Source organism: Cicer arietinum, chromosome 4 (genome assembly GCF_000331145.2).
Source record: "Cicer arietinum cultivar CDC Frontier isolate Library 1 chromosome 4, Cicar.CDCFrontier_v2.0, whole genome shotgun sequence".
Classification (NCBI taxonomy): Eukaryota; Viridiplantae; Streptophyta; class Magnoliopsida; order Fabales; family Fabaceae; genus Cicer; species Cicer arietinum.
In genome coordinates, this window is record NC_021163.2 from 44,017,483 (window position 1) to 44,035,576 (window position 18,094).

The 18,094-nt window shown below is 29.1% G+C and overlaps 1 long non-coding RNA gene across 2 annotated transcripts; it reads left to right on the forward strand.

Moving 5' to 3' along the window:
• The first annotated feature begins 39 nt into the window (after positions 1-39).
• LOC140920171 (uncharacterized) lies at positions 40-3,912 on the forward strand. 2 transcript variants are annotated; one of them, XR_012162811.1, is made up of 3 exons: positions 40-1,808; positions 2,934-3,092; positions 3,262-3,912. It is a non-coding gene; the product is annotated as an uncharacterized lncRNA (long non-coding RNA). The 2 variants fall into 2 exon arrangements; XR_012162810.1 differs by having other exon boundaries at positions 40-3,092.
• Positions 3,913-18,094: the final 14,182 nt, after the last annotated feature.

The following is an 18,094-nucleotide window of genomic DNA, read 5'->3' on the forward strand; positions in this document are numbered from 1 at the left end:
GTTGGAAATCTGACGATTTTTTTCCTTCCGTGGATTTGAGCCCGGTACCTGGGGGATAAGTACCACCTCCACACAGTCCCACTACCAATTGAGCTACCTCGGCCATTACCGTTACCGACGATGCTACCTCACGACCTTATCGCCCCCTCTTTCCCACCGTTGGAAATCTGGCGAGTTTTTGCCGTCCGTGGGATTCGAGCCCGGTACCTAGGGGATAAGTACCACCTCCACACAGTCCCACTACCAATTGAGCTGAGAAGGTCGTGAGGTAGCATCTCTGGTAACAGTAATGACCGAAGTGTTACAGAACACTTACACCGGACTTGCTTGTCCATCGTGTAACGTTGACTCTACTCCTCTTCGTCTACCTCATAGAAAAAGATGGTGTTTTATAGGTTATTATCGTTTTCTTGATCGGAGACATAGATTTAGATTGAACAAGGTTCGTTTTGGTGGTCAACAAGATATGTGTGGTCCGCCTAAAACATTATCTAGGCTTCAAATTCTTGAGCAGATTCAAAACATTGATGTCACATTTGGTAGAAAGCCATAGAAATAAGGGTCGGTAAAAAGAACATGTGGTGGATAACCTACACAAGGTGTCAATCAACAATGAAAAAGAAAAACATATTCTTTAAACTTCCATATTGGAAGGATAATCTTCTGCACCATAATTTGACATGATGCATATTGAGAAAAATGTGTGTGATAATGTCATATTCCTTTGCTAAACGATAGTGCAAAAAGTCAATATCATGTTAATGCAAGATAAGACCTTAAAGCTATAGACATAAGACTAGACCTTTCACCCAATGAAAATGGAAGAATTTCTTCGGCCGTCTTTACGCTGACTACTAAAGGTAAGAAGGGATTTTTAACAACTTTTAAAAATATCAATGTGCCTAATGGTTATTCGAGCAACACTTCTAGATGCATTGACTTGGAAAGTCTTAAGTTGAATAGAATGTTGAAGAGACATGATTATCATATATTGATGGAACAAATTCTACCATTATCCATTCGAACCACATTACTTGATGATGTTTAAATTATATTGATTGAGTTTTGCTCATTCTTTACACAATTATGTGGTAAAGTATTGTTGATGATTTAGAAAAATTGCAAAACCAGATTGTTCTCAATTTTTTCCACATGGAAATGATGTTTCCTCTCTCATTCTTCGTTATTATGGTTCACTCGATTATTCACCTTGTTGAAGAAGTTAAACTTGGAGGTCTTATTCATTATCGATGGATGTATCCCGTTGAAAGGTAAAATATGTGTGATTTCGTTCATTCAATAATTTTGCAGTTGACAAAGTTATTCTAACTAATATTATTGTGTTTCCATTATTGGTATATAAGACAACTTAAATCATATATACATAATAAAACACAACCAAAAAGGTCTATTGCAGAAGGATACCTTATACAAAAGACTCTTACATATTGTTCAAGGTATCTAGAAAACATTGAGACTAGATAGAATCAATTTGGTCGTTAGATGATAAGCCTATTAATGAAATACAAACTAACTCACAGGCAGCTGAATTATTTCCTAGAGTTGGAAAATTTGTCTGTGAATTTTCATATTATACCCTTACACCAATTGAAAATTTACAAGCTCATAGACACGTTTTAACAAACTGCATTATAGTTTACTACTATTTAAGGTAAATAATTTTATTCTATTTGTATTATTTACTACTAAGTTATCTTTTTTATACATCTAATTTGAAATAACCAAATAGGCAACGTTGAAGTATTACTCGAAGCCAGATGAGGAATGGTGCAAGGAGTGCTTCTTAGGTAAGCAAGAAGGTTCACATAAGTTTTCTCATTGGTTCCGCAATCTTGTTAGTGTTCATGAAAAAAATTGGTGATTGAGTTGCTTTGGTTTTTAATAAGAATGTGTTTAATTGTATATTTTATGGTGTTAAGATTTGTAACAATCTCGACAACATTAGTGGATCACATAAAAATGTTCTCATTAGTCTTGCTCAAGGTCTTTTTGATAAATTTAGAAGGTTCGCTACATATAATGTCAATGGATTTAAATTTTGAACATTGGCACGAGACAAGTTGTTAAAAACTCAAAATAGTGGAATTTTTTGCCTGTTTGGAATACCAAGTTACTCAAGTAATAGTGATGCCCAAATAAGATTTGGAGGGGTCATTGATATAATTGAGTTTTCCTATGGTGGCTTCAAAGTGCCCATATTTAAATGTAAATGGGTGAATACCAGAAACCCAAGAGGCAGTAAGACGGACAAGTTGGATTTTATCTCTATAAATTTTGCAAGACTAATACATATTAGAGAACATGAAGATGACGAGTCATACATTAAATCATCAAAAGCTCAAATGGTTTCTTAAGTGGATGATGAAAAGTAACAAGGATGGAACATACCTATTCATTTGAAGCCAAGAGAATTGTAATACATGTGTGAAGATAATGAAATTATGGCACCCAATGAACCGTACCCATCTCAAATTTTGGAATATTTTTTTTCTAATGAAACTACACATATACAATTGGTAAGAATGGCTACAAATGATGATCCATAAACTTCAACTTTTAATGATGATTTTGATGACAATAATCAGGATATGAATATTGTTAAGAAGTCTAGTTTGTTGTTTGTAACCCCTAGAGGATTTACGATTTTGTTGTTTATTGTTACTCAATCTTTGATGTTGTTATTTATGAATATGATACTCTTCATTTTATTTTATTTAGTATTGTTTACTGTTGTGTTATGTTTAATGTGCTCGTTTTTCTTATTGTTTTCGTTTTTGTGTTAGGCATAATTATGCATTATTGCTTTTTTTTTTTTTTGATTAAATTGGTACATATTGGCATCTTTAAAAATCTTATATGTTTATCTATTTGCATCGGTCTAACTTGGTTGTGATCAATGATTGCAATGTAAGTATGTTTGGAGTCTCAATCTTGTGAACAAAATGGAATCATCATATGAGGATATTTGGCGCAAAACAATGGAATAAAAATAAATGATGGAGACTCTTAATCTGACTCATCTCCCTCAATCCCTTCACAAATCTTCTTCTACCATTTCAAAACCCTCACCGGTTAGTAATAATCTCTCAATATTACTTTATACTTTTATTTTTTATTCTCTCAATCACATCATAATTCATTTTTGTTCAAAATTATTAAAAGTGAAAAGATTAACAACATAACATATTTCTTATTCTTTGATGATTTTTATTTACTTACATGGATAATAAGTGATTGTAGCATTTCCTGAAGGGCCACTTGAGGCTTATACTACTTGGAGATCTTGAAGCAGCCAAAATGAAGCACATGCGGAGACATAGTTTACACCAAACAGTCCAAATGACAGCTTTTCCACCAACCCAGATGACAACACTACCAACAATAAAAGCGATAGAGCCACCACCTTCTCCGATGACAACACCACCAATTGCAGTGCAAACGACAAAACCACCAATTTTTTAGGCGACAACACCACCAATAGTGCAATCGATAGAACCACTACCTTCTCCAGTGATAGCACCACCAACTGCAGTGCAAGCGAAAAAACCACCACGGAATCAAGCGACAACACTACAACAATGCAAGTGATAGAACCACCACCTTCCTAGGAGACACTCTCTCACTCTGAAGAAGGGGTGGAAGATGAGTTAGAAATTGCTAAAAAAAAGAATTCTACATATTGGGATGTAAAAGTTATTAGTATGTAATCTAATGTATAATTATATTTATATAATTTAATTGGTTTACATGGTTGAGTTATGACATATTTCATTGAATTGTGTATTAGATGAGGCGAGACATATTTCAAAGATACACTTAAGTGTATCAAACGTGCTTGAAGCTCCTCTTAATTTTAGCAGGATAATAACTAGATGGAATTCAGATGGTCAACTGGTAGGATTAAATTTTGATTTGTTAGGCTGTTTTATGGGTGAAATTGTAAGGAAGTTTAAGGATTTACCTATAATATACGACAACTGAAAACTAGTTCAATCGAAAATAAAAAATGAAATTTCTAGGAATAAAATAAAGGTATTATTGATAAACAATTAAATATTTTTTAGTTGTTGTTTGGATTGTTAACTAACTTTTTTTTACGATTATGTTGGTCAAATATTTCCTTACGAGACTTGAAAAGAAATGGTGAGATGCACAATTTAGGTTGTTTAAGAAATTTTATAAATGGGATATTTCTTTTGAGAAAAACCTACAAAATTATCCATGTTCTATTAACAAAAACCATTAGACTTATTATTTTTTTGTCTTTTCCTTTGTTTTCTAATATTCTACTTCCTTATATCATTTGTTATCACTGTAAGAGAAGGCTGAAAAAAATGTTGCAAATCAAGAAAAGCTAACGATATAGATCAGGCTCTAAGGCGATCGCAAGGAATAGGGATAAATTGGTAGGATTCAATCAATATACTATTGATTATATACTTAATTACACAAGTACTTATTATATGTGTTTACTTATAAGAACTAAAAGGTGGTCGAAAATACAGTATGGGTGAAATATGTTGGAACCAAGATGGTTTTGTAGAACAATTCCTTGCTAGTTTTGTTGATAACAAAAAGGTTGTTTGCGAGAACAATTTAATGTATTGATGTTCTAAATTAAGTGTACAAAAAAATAGAACAAACAGATGGTTTTGTCCCCGAAACAAATTAGAGGAAACAACAGAATCAAATGATACAACAGAATAAGAAGAAACACAAAGATCAGAGGATATGCACTAAGCAGAGGATACACAATAATCAGAGGAAACACACATATCAAAGGAAATGTGAAGATCATAGGATATGCAATGATAAGAGGAAACATAATGATCAGAAGAATCGCATATGTTAGAGGAAACACAATTAAAAGAGGAAACAACACGATCAGAGGAAGTACACCCTATGTTGGCTATGAAACACCTATTCTGATAAACTTTCTCTTACTCTAATATATAACGTGTTCTGGTAAGTTGTATTTGTCTCTAAAAGTAATTCAATACAAGCATATTATTAACTTTGCCTTTGAAAGTAATTCAACACAAGCAAATTATTGACTATGTCTATGATATTAACACATTAACATCTGACTCTGCTTATGATATTAACACACTCCAATCTGACTCTAATACTTCTGACTCTGCTACACACACATTGACATTTGACTATGAGAAAACTAAATGCCTCTAACAAAAAGTCAACGCCTATGACAAAAACTCTACTCCATTGAAAAAAGTCAACACCTCTGGCAAAAGTCAATGCATATGACAAATGTTAATGCATTTGATGAAGGTCAATGATTCCGGAAATTAGGTATGACTCTAAAGAAGTAATTTTGATGAAATCTAGAGGATTCCAGATCAAATTCTAAAACAAGAAAAAGTTGTCTCTGATTCTAATATATTGAAAATTTTGCCTCGAATACTAATTCATAAAGATATCAAAGTTCAGAACAAGACTTGAAAAGATTCCAGAAAAGTTACAGTCGATTACCTACCAAATTGCATCGAATGGAAATATTGGCTAAGTATTTTTTTTAATTGGTGTATACATTTTGAAAAGGTTCATCACTGACAACAACAACAACAACAATTTGAAATTTGCAGTAACAGTCAAAAGTGAAACAACACAACAATACACTAGTTCAAACTAACGATTTACAAAAGAACAAAATTGAACAATGCAATGTTTCAATTCAATAATGAAGCAAGACATATGTTCTATAATTGATTACAAAAAGGATTCTTATTTGGTTCAGCAACCATGATAACATAAAACATCAACACGATAACATAAAACAACAACACTACAGAACAAGAGAACTACAATTGAAAAATCTTACAACAATTCTCATCAAACTACTTTGCAAAAATTGAGAAAATCTGAAAAGTTAAGTCTGGACAGAATTGAAGAACAACATCGAACACTTTAAAGAAAATCTCAACTTGGAACATTTATTATTTGATTATTAAGCACTTGTACAAACACATATTTATCTAAATACTAAAAAGTGTTAGACACATACATTTTATCTCATTGAGAGTTAAAATCAAACCAAACAAACACTTCTAATTTGGCTATTAGTGGTTGTTGTATTTCCTTCAATGTGTTGCAATTATAACCAGAAAGTTGAGAAGACTTAACTCGGTGAGGCTAAGTGTTTTTGTAATTCAGGTAGAAATATTGGAAGAAATCCTTCAGATGAAGGTACAGGATGTAGCCAGTCAGGTTGGTGGCAAACTAGTATAAAAATTAATTTATGTTCTTCTACTTCTTCCTTTTTCTTTTATTTTCCAAATTGCTTTGATCACCAAGTCATAATTAAATTTCAAAAAACAATTTAACTAACCATCACACAATTCAAACCTCATTTCTTGTATTATTGAAACTTCAATTTCTGGGCAGCGGCAATTAACATTGCATGCTACATTCAAAATAGAATACTAATTAGACATATGCTAAATAAAACACCTTATGAATTACGGAAGAATAGAAAATTGAACATTTCCTATTTTCATCAATTTGGTTGTATTTGTTTTATTTTAACCACAAAAGATAAATTGGGCAAGTTTGATTCTAGATCACAAAAATTCATTCTTTTGGGATATTCAGAACTCAAGCTACCATTGATTGTATACTTCATTGCACAAATACTTATTATATGTGTTTACTTGTAAGAACTAAGAGATGCTCGAAAATACAGTATGTGTGAAATGTATTCAATTTGTCATAAAAAATTTGATGGGTCATATGTCAATGAAGAGGCCAAGGAAAAAAATGTAAGTGTAAATAATAGAAGTGTTATGTGATTGTAAGTATTTGTTGTTAACCACTTTATAAATCAAATATGCAATTGTTAGTTTTGGTAATAGTGATTGATTATAAGCTATAGCTCATCTATTTATTTTCTTTGATGATATCAAATAGATTGTTCTTTTGCAACACATACTTGAATGTATTGCATGGTGTTTTTCTATTGTAATGGTTAAAGTATTTCAAACCCTTCTGTTACAAAGAGGAATTTAACTTGCTTCATTTGTCTCTGCATGAACAATTGCAATGAAGCATTTGTGGATGTGTTTGTGTATATGTTTGATGTATGGGAGTTGGAATAATGTCGTCTCAAATCACTAGATTTACTCATCACTCTGCAAGATCAATGTCTTCCTCCGAATATAATGAAAAGATGGAGAAAATGCAAGCTGAAATCGATAGGCTTAAGAAAATGGATTCGGAATATGATATGTTGTAGGAGCAAATTGATTTCTTATTGCAAAGCAAAATTCCAGAGAAAAACAAGTAAAATTGTTTTTTTAGCAAACCTATTTAAAAATTCATGTGGGAATTGTTTCTCGATGATTAAAAATATCAATTGTGTAATGATTGTTTCTAGCTATATGAGAAGTTTAGTTAATTGGTATTTGGAAATGTTTATCAAGATTAATTGAGGTTAATATATACTTTTTTTCCAGGCAACATACTACGAATCGCCAATAGATAGTAGGTGTACCTCTAAGTTTAGCTACCAACCGGATAATCGTGGAGCAACATCATTAGGGACTAATTAGATATTTTGATAAACTTCTATGTTTGATGGAGTTGTTTTGTATGTTTTGTCATTCCATTAATGTTTTGAATTTTGAACACTTAAACTACTTTATTTATTGTTTTAGTTAAGTTCGATGTATGAATTGGTGTTATTAGTTTTAAAAAGTTTATATAAATTGGATTTAGTCACAATATTTATATATTTGTATATTTTAATTATGTTGGTGATATTTACGAATATTTTTTTTATTTTAATTTAATTAGTATAAAATAAGAAAAAATTGGATCATAATTTTTTATTTTAAATTATTAAACTTGCGACTGTTCAAACCATCTCAAAATCCATATAAAAATGGTTGATAACTATCGCAGTTCTAAAAGAACAAATAAAATCAGACGTGTTTAATGACAGTTCTAACTGTCGCAAAATGTATAGAGGTAGGTGGTTAGAGATTATCGCAAATGTTGCCGATAGTTGGAACAACGGTTTTTTTAACTATCTCAAACTGATCTTGTGACACACAAATCTGTGATGGTTAAAGAACCGTCGCAAACATATATTTACCGCAGTCAAAACCGTTGCATGTGTCTTATATAATTGCCGCAAATATTTTCTTGTAGTGAAAAAATTGTAAAATGGTCCCTCGACTTTTAAAAATTTTCAGTTTTGGTCCAAATTTAATTTTCATTTTACCTAATTTTTTTGAAATTTATAAAAATTTCCTAACTTTTAATGAATAATTGTTCAATTCAAAAAATTTATAAATAAAGAAAATCTAATTAAAATATTTGAATTGTTTAAAATTTTAATTTTCCTAGAATGTTTAATTTCTCTACCCAAATACACCAAGGTTTATACAATTGTTATTCTTCTCCAAATTTGAGACATCAGCCTTGCACATAAACAATCATCGGAGTGGTTTGTGCCCACCACTGTGGTGCTGTAGAATTAGTTGTTGTTTGTGGCATTGAATGCTAAATATTAGATGAGCGATCCGACATTCAATTGAACGATTCTATTGGACTAATTTCTTTGTTTAAATATGTGCTCTAAAGATCAATATTATCCTTTATTTTAGTGGTTAAAAAATGAATGACACAAATAACGATAAAAATTGTTACGTTTAATATCGTGGTTTCCTGTTATACAATTTATAATATATTATTTGTCTGCAATATTTACTTGTCATGTTAGAGTCACAAATAAATTAACAGTCAATTGGTTTAACGATTAAAATGAAAAAGATCAATTAGCTTAACATAGTAAAGTTGAAGGATCCAATTAACACTATTAAAATTAATGGACCAAATTAAACCTCGAAATTAAGGTACGTGGCCAAAAGAAAATTAAGCTAAATAAAAAATTATAGAAGATGAGAAAAATATTTTTAATTAAAAAAAATGCAAAATACATGCTGCTATCATTAAAGTTGTTAAAAGTTTATCAAATTAGTACTTTTAAGTTTTTATTTATTTATTTCAAATACAACCACACTTAAAGGATCTATCTAGAAAGGAAAAAAAAATTAAAAACTAATTTAATAAAATTAAACTTAAACGGGCCACTATATATATTTTGTCTAAAATATTACAAGTTAGTGATCCACTTTAGTATATAGAAAAAAAGTTAGGGAATCACCGAATAATTAAGAGGTAACTTGTTGTACAATATATGCAAGTGTATGAGTTTGAAAAATGGTAATATATGCAAGTTAGTGATCCACTTTTGTATCTACATGAATTAATTTAATTATTATTAAATTAATTAAGATTTTATATTATTTATAGTAATGATTATGATTGATTTACATTAACAAAAACCCAAGAATTAAAATGAAAATAACAACAAAAATTTGAATTCAATGGAGAGAAGATATAGGGTCATAGTTTTATCAGTAATTTCAATACCACAAATTCTTGTTTTATATGAATTTTTATTTATTCTCTCAATTATCAATCTCTCTTCTAAAACTATTAATAAGGTTTAATCATTTCATGTAATATTATTTTTCCTAAATTAATTCTTTGATTGATCATATAAAAAATATAATTAAGAGAAAGCATAAAGAACTAAGAGGTTGAATGATTAAAAGATCAACATCTATGTTTCATTACAAGAATTATAATCTTAATTATCCTATAGATCTACCATTTAATTGTAGTTGGTCAATAGTCAATTAATTGATAAAAACATGCAAATGTTGGTCATCCCAAACACAATTGGAATAAAAAAATAAGAATCCAAAATAAAACTACAATTAAAACTAAGACATAGTAAAAATGTATTTCAATTATAAGATTCACCAAACACCTTAAAAGAGAACTTAGTTACTCATTGACATATAGTAAATGAAATAAATAATATAAGTGTTTATCAAAATAAGGGAGAAGAAATAACACCCTAAAAGAGTATATATTTTTACTTCATAATGTGACACTATGCTCCAACTCCAAAGACTCCAATATTTTGTATGGCTTGATTTCTCCTTGTTTAGTGATATGATCTAATTCGTGGTGCCCTTCATTTAATCTATGTGCCTCATTTTTATATGATCATGTAGAACTTCTCGATATTGTGGTAGAAAATACTATCCAACATAAAATATTTTTGCAGTGTGCACTTTTGATTTAAAGTTCGCCTATTTGTTCGTGGGATGGGAAGGCATTGCCTTTGACTCAATAATAATAAAGAATGCTTTAATATGACAAGATAAACTTAAAATTCCTTAAGGTAATATAAGAATCACCATGCACTTATCATTATTTATAGGCAAAATTACACCTATAGTCCTTTATGTTTAACTCATTTCTCGCTTTAGTCCTTCAAGTTTATTTTATCTCATTTTGATCCTTTAAGTTACATTATGTTTGTACTATAAGTCATTTATCTCAATTTTAAAAATAATTAGTTCAATTGAAAGCTTTTGATCATTTGAAACTCCACAAAATGTTGCAACAATATATCCATCATACTAATTATTTAGAAATCACTCATCAAATATTATAAAAGATCTATATTTCTTGATTTTCTCTAAAAAAATTTATACACATGTATATCCTTAAAAATAAGGTAAAAAGGTCTATCTACATAAATAATATCTTTAACTTCTTTTAAATGCAAAGTAGCTTGGACAATCCACTTGTTGTAATGTTTCGATTAGATATAACATTTTATGACAATAGTTCGAGAAAATTTTCAAACTTAAAGAATTACATGCATAACTTAATATATTTTAAAGACTAATTATGCAAACGAATGTACCTTAAAGGACTGAATTGGGAAAAAGAATGTACCTTAAAGACTAATTGTGAAAACTTAATTTGTTCTTGTGTGTTTGACCTTGTAGGTTCCCGTAACATTGGTAATAATATTAAATCAAATATTTAATATTATAAACAACAAGCAGTATCAAACAACACACCACTGCTATCCAAGTGACGAGAACATCGTCTGATTTGACGTAACTTTTCCATGATAATGATGTTGCATATAATCTCTTTTATGCCTTCATATCTAAATTGAACTCAAGGCATAATGTGTAACCCTTGTATAGTTTTACATCTCATTCCTGATACTCGAGTATACTTTACAATAGTCAATATCCCATATTGACTTACCTCAGTATGACAATGAATTTAATAGTCATACTCTATCAAGGGTCACATAAATATTATTTCTGTTATGAGTGAGTGGAAAATCCCATCTAGGTCACTCAAGTCCTTTTGCATGACTCATTTGCGTTAATTGATTTTATAATCTTCATGTTATAGACAATGTTTGACGGCAATAAAACAATCAACTCATTATCTAGAGATCATAATGGTTTTAGGTCTAAGAGTGACATATACCATTATCACTACGAGAATAGCTTATGAAACCTGCATAATACACTATGTGGTATTCTCATGGTGGATCAATCCAATATACATGCATCCAAATGTATACATAATGAAGTAGCGATAAATGCCACAAGAAAGGGGTTTGAATTGTGATTGATTAACAACAAGAACTCAGTAAAATGATCAATAAATATAATAAGAGAACTGGAGTTTTTCTTTAGAGAGGAGTTTCACAACTTGAGCTTTTTAGATGAACAATTGTAGATAGATTGTTAATTGAACTCTTCCTTCATCTTCTGATCGATCTTTGTTTTATAGATTAAGAGAGTCTTAAAATATTCAGTTTAATATAAATATAGGAGTTGGACAGTCTTGCCAGCTGTCAATTGTTTTCTTTGAAATAATCTTCTTATTTGCAATATTGTCCAAAACGTTCTTATTCAAATCCAAAACATTTTTCCTTGATATTTTGAAGGAAAGTTGGGTGTGAAGGTTGAATATGTCCGTTGGTATAAAGTTGAGTCAAAAGCATGCGTATATGTCATGTCAACAATGTTTTTTGCAGTGAACTTGAGTGCTTGCAACTTGATTTTAACTAATCAATCTGGAGATCAAAACTACATATTAATATACATGAGTTTTGCAAGTGGACCTTCACTATCTGACTTCTTAAGGATTGTTTACTTTTGAGTGGTCCATGTGTGAATTATATCAATCAAAGACAAGCTTTTAGTGATCCCAAAACTGATCTATTTTTCTCTTGTCTTTTAATAAGACAACCAGAATGTTCTGCAATCATTTTGTCAGCAATTTGGTTTTGACATTTCTTTTAGGAATCTTCCAAATCATTTCATACTTCATAAAAGTGTATTATCATATTGATGTGTACATGAGATGAGTCCAAATTTGATGATCAAATCAATTTTGATTGTTTGAAAAATGATCATGTGATCTTGCATGAATATGCATACTTCAACATATCATGAATTAACTTGTTTTTTTTATTTTGTCAAAATTAAATTCACTTAAAAACACAAGTTAATAATTAATAAGATCATAATTATAATTAAAAAAATTAATTAAATCTTTGATTATTTTCAAAATATTAATTTACGGTTTTTGCCTCAACAATCTCTCTCTTTTTTTAGGATGACAAACATGTTAATTGGATTTTGAATTTTTTATTCTGATTTTATAAAAATGATAATAATCAATGTGTTTTTGTTAAAAACTCCCCTCAATTTCAACATCCAATATCACGTTTTAAAAATGCAAAGATAGTTTGAACTAAAATATCATATTTCATTCATTAATCAAAAGATGTTACATCCAGAATGATATTGTATACAAATAGTTCAAAAAATATTAAAAGACAGAAATTTAAAGAGAAGTACATAAAAGAGTTTTTCAAAAAAAAAACTTCTCATCTAACTACTTCTCCCTTTGTTATATCAAAAAGTAGAGGGAACACCCAAAAGATTCAACAAAGTCTCATTTCCAAAACCTTTTGAAATAAAAGGAGGAGGTAAAAGGAGGAGGTGTGAATGAGGAGTAGAATGATTTCAAAGTACCAATGGTAGGACCAAAGGTAGGGAGTGACACAAATTGAGTTTGATTTTGTGGAAAGTGGGGAGTTGATAAGTTAATGCAATGACTTGTAGTAAAGTAATGTCTTAGACCAAGTAGATAATTCAAATTATTTGTGGGAGAGATAAAGATGGAGACATTTTAGAGTCTCTCTAACCCAACCTACTTGAATGATTGACCTTAAGAGAATTATTTTAGACAGTTTTGGTGTAGTTTCAAATGATTAAAGAGCAGATTCAGAAGGTTTGGTTTGTGTGGATTAAGGTGGAATGATTTGGATTGGAATGTTGATTTGAAAGAATTGTGGAAATGTTATGTTGCTTTCAAATTTAGGATCCAAATACATTGAAATTCAACATCCTTTTTGGTCACATGATGTTTAATATCAATGTATTTGGATCTTGAATGCTAAATGATATTTTTTAACAAACTAATTGCAATTGTATTATCACAATAAATTGGAACATTTGAATAACTTATAGAAAAGTCTTCAAGTTGATTTTTAATCCAAAGAACTTGAAAACACCAATGTGCAGTTGAGACATATTCAACTTCCGTTGTTGATAGTGCAATTGTATTTTGTTTTTGGTATGACCAACTTATGAGGGCTTCTCAAAGAAATTGACATGCACCACTTGTGCTTTTTCTTTCAATTTTTCCTTATGCATAATCAATATCACAATATGTTATAAGATTGAAATGTGAACCATTATTATAACAAATGCCAAGATCAGTAGTACCAATAAAATATCTAAAGATTCTTTTTAATATCGTTAGATGAAATTATCTAGGTGAAGATTGAAATCTAGCATGTAAACCAATTTCAAAAACAATATTTGATATGTAAGACATTTAGATATAATAACCAACCATTCTTCGATATCCTTTTTCAGAAATGGTTTTGCCTTTTTCAGAAATGGTTTTGCCTTTTTCATGTCTTTCTAAATTTGAAGATGGATGCATTGGGAGTTGCCATTAATTTGACTTAATTCATTTTGTATTTTTTGATAAGATCTTTGATATATTTTTCTTGACAAATAAAAATTTCATTTCCACATTGTTTGATTTGTATGCCAAGAAAATGTCTCAATTCTTCGAACATGTTCATTTTAAATTCACTTTGCATAAGATTTGAAATATCCTCACATATTTTTTCATTTGTTGATCCAAAGATGATATCAACAACATAAACTTGAAATATTAATAAATCAGATTTATTAATCTTTCTAAAAAGTGTAGTATCGATTTTTCTTCTTGAAAAACCATTTTTGATTAAGAATGAACTGAACCTTTCATACCAAGCTCTAGGAGCTTGTTGAAGTCCGGATAGGGGTTTAGTAAGTTTAAAAACATGATATGGTTTATGTTTATCTTCAAAATTAGGAGGTTGATGAATATACATTTCTTCATTTAAAAAACCATTTAAAATGGCATTTTTAACCTACATTTGAATTTTTTTAATAAGTTTACGAGATTAATACACCAACAATTGAAGCTTTTGTGCATGAAAATGAAATAGATAATAGAGCCACTAGTACCTTCAGTACAACAACATATGAAAATATTACAACTGAACTCAGTGTAATGCTTGGATTCCAACTACACATTTATAGTATGTTAAGCCAGAAGTTTGGGATGCTCTAATTAGAGGTCAAATTTGTAAATCTTGTATTTTGCAATATTTTTTATACTTTTGTGAAACTTATATTTTCAAGCAAAATCAAAAGTAGTGTATTGGAAAAATGTCCTACTTTCATCACATTATGAGAAGATGTTGAAAATTTATGGTTTCAATCGAGTTGTGCTATGAAGTTTCCGAATATTTTATTTTCACTCTAATATGTTTCTAAAATTTAGAACAACGAATATTTTGTGAAAATTACTCAAAACTAATATCATATTGACACGAACACTTCATTGCTACATACCTACAATGCTAGTAAAATAAGATGTATTAAAAAAAGGATATATTCAAGTACCAATTTTGTTGATGCGTGAGATTTATCTTGATGCCACCCAAACTAAAGTTATATTTGGGATTCTAATTTTAAGAGTTTGATTATATAGATTTTTCATGTTTTTATTCTATTATTGAATTATTTTGAAAAGTGCACATTTCATTCATATTTTCCATTAAAAATGAATATTTTAAAAACACAAGTGAATTATAAGATTATAAGGGTATAACTTTTTTTCCTTCTAATATAATGATTGACATCATTTTTTTAATTTGATTGTTTTTCATTAATTTCTTCAATTTTTATGTGTATTGTTAATATGTTTTTGTTTTCTTAATAATTATATCTGATTGTATTATTTTTATTTTAATATAAATAAAACTTATTTTTATAAAATAAATAAAAACATTCCATGGTAAGGGAACTATGTCATATTTTTTTAAAATTTTATCCAAAAATAATAATTTGAATAATTAGCTTAAAGTTTACATTGAAATAAAAAGCTTTAAAAATTACCCAATTAATCGAATATAATTATCAAATAACCTTCTAATAATTTTCACATGAATCGATATATATATATATATATATATAAAAGGAATTAAATTACATTAATATTACACCATTTAATAATATTTTACTCTATATAAATTTTTTTCAAATTTTGTTATTTTAAATTAAAAGATTATATCTTATATATCATCTATACAAATTTTAACATAAATCTAAAATATTTAATATGTATTTGTTTATTGGCTTAATTGAAGTGTTAGTCCCCCTATTTTAACTGAATCACGAAAATGGTCACTCCATTTTATTTTTTTTCCCAATTTTAGTCCTAAACAAAATTTTGATCTAAAATTTGATGAAGTATCATTTTTTTAATGATGTGTCAAAAAAACATATGATGTGGACGATTCCGTGTAGATAAATTACATTTTATTATTATTCCAAAATTTGTACAAACACATTTTCTATTTTATTACATCATTGAATTATGAAAAGCATAAATAAATAAGTAAAACAAGCTCAAGAAGATGAGTTTAGAAAACCCTAATCCTTATTCCATTCCATTGTGTTCTTCTCTTCGTCCTTTTTGTGCATCGATTGTGGTTTGTTTCTTCTTCCTCTGTTCTTTGTGTTTTCTGGAGAAAAATGTATTTCCATTCGTATTTAGTTACAAGCAACAATTCTCATTTGAGAATTAGAAGGAGAGAAAGTTTGTGTGGACTTGAATCTCCTTTGTGTACTTCATGGACCATTGAAAATCCAGGTCGAATGTTTCATGATTGTGAATTTTATAAGGTAACAATTTGTCAACATTCTGAAAAAAAAAATCATCAAGATTTTGGATTTTTTTTTTTTTGCTCTACTCTTTTAAGATTATGAAAATTCATTGAAGGAAGATTCGATTCTTTTTTTTCTCTATGTTATTTCAGTTACAGGGTAAAAAAACTTGTAATTATTTTGGTTGGTTTGATGAGCCATTGACATAACGAGCAAAAGAAGTTATTATGTCTCTGATGAAAAAGGATTGATGAATTCAAGAAAAAAGACAATGTGACAAAGAAGTATATGGTGATGAACTGAAGTTGAAGATGAAACTAATGGGGTTTTCTGATACTTTCATGGCTATTGATCATTGTTCTTTTGCTTATTGTAATGTTGAAGTAATTAAAAGTGTTGGATTAAAGGTATTTTGTAATGATGTATTTAGGGTGTTGTCTACTTATGTGGTTTGTCTAATGGTGTGATTTACGGTTTAGTAGTTAGACTCTAATATGGTTGGTGTACAATAATTTTCATGTCGGACATTAAGTCTAAATCCCAAGACCAAATCATCTCATACATTTGGCCACTAATGTACATGTTCACCGGATGATTTACAAAAATACCCTCATGATTAATTATTAACCTAATTATGTGGACTTTAGCTGACCTGTACAAAACAAATAGTTGAATACACAACAACTTAGTTAAACTATAATACAACAAACTATACATGGACCACAAAATAATACAACAAAGACAAAATCAAAAATAGAGTTATTACTGTTAACACTAAAAAGACAAAAAATTTGAATAGTTTAATACTGTTAAAAATAAAGCAAAACGAAAAAAGACAATTTTTTTGAATAGACTACTACTAACACATAAACAGAGATGTATTAATCATAATGTTTAAATATAGCAAAGAACAAATTCATAAAAAAAAAAACCTAAATCTAGATGAGGAGGGAAGAAGAGAACAACAATTGATACCTTTATCTCCAACGTTCCCTATTTCGCCGTGCGCACCACTGTGTTTCCACCTTCGCCTTATGTAGCCATTATTGGTACGGGGAAAGACTGGCCTTTACCCATTTACTTCTTCCCTCACACTTTACGTTTTATTTGTGCTTCGTTTTATTTCTACTTGTCACACCCAACGTTTTATTAATGCTTCATTTTATTACTACTTTTCAAACCCTTTTGATTTTCTTGAAAGAAGTTGCGTTGTGTCAATATTATTATTGGTTTTTGGTTCTATTACTGTGTTTTGTTTACTTAATAGACTGGACTACAAGTCGATATATCTCTTTTACTGCAATTTTTTTTTTGTCTTTATTGTTGGTTTTATTTCATAAGGTCATCTAAACTTGTATAATATTCAACATCAAATTTTAATTCTAATATATATATATATATATATATATATATATAATCAAATATTTAATGGTTAATTAGATGTGACCTTTTTTTAATCTTTGAGTTGTTAGGATGTAAGTTGTGATAGTTTGGTAGTTCTAAAACTCATCTTCACAAACAAATTAATCAATAAAAAAATATTTTTAAATGGTTAATTAAAAGTGACATATTTTTAGTCTTTGAGTTTTTTGAAGACACAAGTTGTGCAACTTAGTGATTTTAAAATTCATTCTTATAAACAAAATAATAAAACTATTCTTAAACGAGTTAACCAGATATGACATATTTTTAGTCCTTAGTTTTAAAGCCACAAGTTGTACACCCTAATAATCTTAAAACTCGCATTTTAAAATAATTATTTAAATCAAACAAACCTATTTTCTTTCATCAAAACAAGGTTTTTTTAATCAACAACAAAACACACTTTCTTTAAAAACAATCAACACATCCAAAAA